Below are 5,183 nucleotides of genomic sequence, written 5' to 3' on the forward strand. Positions count from 1 at the left end.
TGACCATAGTAACTGGTGAAAAAGTCTCATCATAGTCTATACCATGAATTTGTTTGAAACTTTTTGCCACTAGTCGCGTCTTATAGGTCTGTACTTTACCATCCATGTCAGTTTTCTTCTTGAAAACCCACTTGCACCCTATACGTTTTACCCCTTCGAGTGGATCAACTAAAGTCAATACTTTATTTTAATACATGGATTTTATCGCGGATTTCTTGGCGTCCAGCCATCTCTCAGAGTCTGGACTGTTTATAGCATCTTTGTAGGTGTGAGGCTTATCCTTATCCGTAAGCATCACATCACCATCTTGAGTCAAAAGAAATCCATAATTTCTCCCGGACTCATGGTGAATCATACTAGATCTACGAATAACCTGTGTTTCCTAAACATGATTACTTTCAACATTTTGATGTACATCCTGATCTTATTCCAACTCTGGTTCAATGTTATCATGTGGTTCTCGATCTTCATCGAGATGTATTATCCTCCCACTAATTTCTTAGAAAGTAGTTCTCCCTCAAGAAATACAGCGGCCCAAGCAACAAACACTTTGTTCTCGGAAGGATTATAAAATCTATACCCTAGTCTCACTTGGGTATCCCATAAAATAGAATCTATCTAATTTTGGTCCAAGCTTGTCAGAGGCTAAACGTTTTAAAAACACTTCACGTCCCCAAATTTTATAAATGACATGCTATGAAATTTATCACTCTATATCTCATACGGAGTATTTTGAACCGCTTTAGTCGGAACTTGGTTAAGTGTATATGTAGCCGTTTCTAGAGCATAACCCTAGAAACTGAATGGAAGATCCACTTGACTCATCATCAATCACACTATGTCCAACAAGGTACGATTTCTCCTCTCAGAATCTTTATTCCATTGAGGTGTTCCAGAAGGAGTAACTTATGATACACTATCACACTCCTTAAAGAAACTCTTGAAATTGAGATTTAAGTATTCTCCTCCATGATCTGATCGTAAAACTTTTATACTTTTCCCTTATTTTCTTTTCTACTTCGTTCTTATATTCTTTGAACATTTCAAAAGAATAAAATTTGTTCTCCATAAGAACCACATATCCATATCTACTGAAATCATCAGTAAATGTTATGAAGTAGTATAAGCCCCCTTGCCATCATACACATTCGACCACATATATCATTATGTATAAGTCATAATCGTTCGGTGGCCCTTTCACCTAATCAGGTAAAAGTAGCTTTAGTCATTTTGCCAATGAGACAAAGTTCGCATCTTCCGTATGATTCAAAATTAAACTTATCCAAGTATCCATCTATATGTAACTCAGAAATACGTTTCTCATTAATATGGCTTAACGACAATGGTAGAGGTAATGTTTGATTTGAGTCATCTTAGAATATATAAATTGTTAACTAATTGTGCAACATTTACCTTATCATTAAAATTGAATAAACAACTATTGTTTATTTAATTAAAATGAAAACCTTTCTTGTCATGACAAGAAATTGACTTAATATATCTTCTAAACCATGCACATAATAATAATTTATCAAGTTCTCAATCTCGCCTTATGGGCAAAATTAGGTATCGAGTTCCTTCAACTAGAGCAACAAATTTTGCTCAAATTCTAACCCTATACTTGAAGCTTGACCATTGCTAGTCTTCTTCTTTAGATCTTCCAAATAAGCTCGACTATTTAACTTCTATTCATCCAGTTATTTCCACAGAAATGTCAATCATCTCCTTTAGCAACACCACTATTAGGCTTCAAAAGCCCTTTGGGATTGGACTTTGGTTTGGCATCGAATAAGATCAAATCTTCACCTTGCCTGTCCACTTTCCTTTCCCATTTGTATTTCATGTGTACATCATCAATATGGACATAATTTATGCCTTTAACTTGTTATTTTCAGCAGTTCTAAACTTGCTTAACAACTCAGTGAGTGTTCATTCTATCTTATTCCTTTTGTTCTTAGCAAACTGAGAATAAAAGTTGTTCAAAGATCATTTGATCAAATCAAGCTGAGTCTCTAGACCATTCTTGAAACCCAAAATATCAAGGTACATATGCCTATGACCTTTAGAACATGTGGTCCAACCGGATATGATTCTCGCATTAATGCAAAAGTATGGTGCCTTATTGTCAAATCTTTCTGGCGAGCCTATCCTTCAAACATCTTTTGAAGGTGCTCAATCATATCATAAGCATCATTATGCTCTTGCTGCTTCTAAAGCTCAGTACTCATAATTACAAGCATGAGACATGAAACATCAGTTGCATAATTAATTTGCTTCTGGTAAGCATTTTGTTCTACACATGTTTCATTCTTAGCTAGAAGAAATAAGGGAGGGGTTTGAGTGACATCCTTGAACTCGAGGACAATCCTCAAGTTCCCATGTCAATTGAGGAAATTATTTCATGTCAGCTTGTCCTTCTCAAGGACTATTACATGGAGAAGTTATTTGTGTTATTTGTCATTTGATATCTACAATATTAAAGTGCATAAAATGACTTAGTCTACATATGATCATTAAATTATGTTCAAGTGATTATTCATATATATATATATATTCACAATATATATCTCCCACTATTTTTATCAAATCAATAGCCCTAACTATTAATTCAGAAAAAATATCTTCTATATCCTTTCTAGTGAGCCAGGATCCATATTTCACCATGTGTTAGGTGAAAGAGATATGTCCTAAGTCCAATCATGTATGAGGATTTAGGAATAACTTTTATATAATCTGTTTTAATTTCATTGATAATAATAAAAGACTTGTTTTATTTTTATTGCGGGCTCTATCTATTTAAATGTTTAAATAAGATATACCATAGTTTAGAGTAAAGCTTTTTATGGATTGTGATGAGATCATAATAATGAGACCTAAAGATGATAACTCTAAACTTAAATAGAACCTGGTCGTAGGATTACTAACTGGTAATTAATAATCCACAAAGATCGGTACATACTATGCTTGCTTCATTATGAAGGATGTCTGTTCTCATAGACATTTGTGTGGTGACACTATAGCTAGTATGTAGGTGCTTATTATAGAATAAGTTCACTGAACATGACTCACACAGCTGAACAACTGATGGAGTTCACTCACGTGTCAGCAGTTGTTCACATAGTGATAGTTGTACAAGTATCCTTAGACTTGAGGTCATCATAGTCATCTTGTGTACACTGAACTATGCTTGGGTTTAGTTCTTAGTCTCAAGGGACAATTATAAGGGCTCTACTGGGTATAGGAATTTGTACACGAAGATAGTGTATGATCAATAAAGGATCTACCCCTTCCAGTGTAGGAAGAGAATGTTCAATGCTGATCCACTTATGTTAGTTCAGGAATCTCTGGCCAGAGTGAATGAAATTAGAAAGGAGTTTCTAATTTACATTAAATAGAACTAAGCATAGTGAATGGGAAAGCAAGTGATTAAATAAGATAGGCTTGACACAAGTTCCATACCTTATATTTAATCATGACATTGCAGGGTAGAAGGAATTAATTGTACGGTAACGACTCACTGAATAGGTTCTTGGTATTCTAAGCAGTGAATTCGTATTATCCGGATAGTCACGAAATGCTGAGAAGTATCCCTCACGATGTAGAATAAATATGATTAATTAATTAATCATATTTAATGAATTAGAGAATTTATATAAATAATGATAAAATAGTTTGATTATTATTTATTTCTACTACCGGCTTAATATTGAACCTACAGGGTCACACCATAAAAAAGAATGATTTAATGGTGGAGAAATTAATTAATAATGGCTGATAATTATTTATTTATGAAATAAATAATTAATTGGAAAATTTAATAATTGATTAAATGAGATTTAATTGATTATAAATTAATTAAGAAAAAGTTCTTAATATTATTAATTAAGAATTTAATTTTTGGAAATTAAATCAAGTGAGAGAATTATTTCTAAAGTGTTTAGAAAAGGATTAATAATTAAAAGGTGTTTTAATTATTAGTGAAAATAATAAAGGGTTAATAATAATAATATTTTATGGGAAAATTTTCAGCTGAAAATTTTGCCTATAAATATACTATTATAGACCCTATTTTTGCCTCAACCAAAAAGATTTACAAAACCCTAATTCTCTCCATCTCCTCCTCCTTCATTACATCGTTTTCTTGGTGGATACCGGTGAAGTGCTTCACACTTGAGGAGCAGCTGCTAAGGATCTCCGTTCATCATTTTTGGATCGTCATTAAAGACCTCCATCTTTCCATTAACGTAAAGCTTCTTAAGGTAAACATACTGAACTACGAATTAAATATTATTTTTCGCATGGATCCTGCGGAGGGTTTCGGTTTTTTTTAAGATTTAAATTTACGTTTTCGCTACGTTTATGTGTTAAAAACCCTTCGATGGCATCAGAGCTACTTGCGAAAAGCTTTTAATTCGTTTATGTGTTTAACTGTTTTCGATATATGAGCATGTACGTGATTCGCCTTGATTTGTTTTGAATATATGATATTGATGTGAGTTGTATAATGATAAGATGATTATGTAATCTGTATATATACTGATATATACATGATTTATGTTTGTTCTAATTATGAGAATCATATTAGATACGGATTCTGAATTGGCTGCTACAGATTTGCTGAAATCTGGGTCTGGTGTCCGATTTACGCAAAAAAATACACTATTCCATAGGAAAATGAGCGTCTGAACAAAACCGATAGCTATTGCTATCAACGACTTGTCTGTAAGGCATTTGACGTTGTTTACTGCCCATAAACAGGGATTCTTGTTTTTCTAATTTGATTCGGATTTTTCTGATTTTTGTTATATTTTCTTTTTATGATTAAATCATGGATAATATGATATGTTAAGATCAGATTATGTGTTTTAACATGCTTTTATGTGTTGTATGAGCATGGTGGATGGTTATGGCCTTTCGACCTTAGTGTAATGGTTTTGGTTTTGGTTTTAAATACGACTTGCATGTCGTCAATCTTTGTAATCATAAATCTCGAATGTAACTCGAGTTATTCTTGTAAGTTCATTAGATTAGTTTTACTTTCAATCATGTAATGTAATTGAAGACTCAAGAAGGCTATCCAATGGAGGTGATACAAAGAAGAAGACGAGGCATACAAGAAGTCTAAACAAAGAAGAAGACTTATGTAATAAGTAGTTGTATTTATTTCCATCACCATATTAGAT

This window comes from Apium graveolens, chromosome 10 (assembly GCF_009905375.1).
Source record: "Apium graveolens cultivar Ventura chromosome 10, ASM990537v1, whole genome shotgun sequence".
NCBI classification, from domain to species: Eukaryota; Viridiplantae; Streptophyta; class Magnoliopsida; order Apiales; family Apiaceae; genus Apium; species Apium graveolens.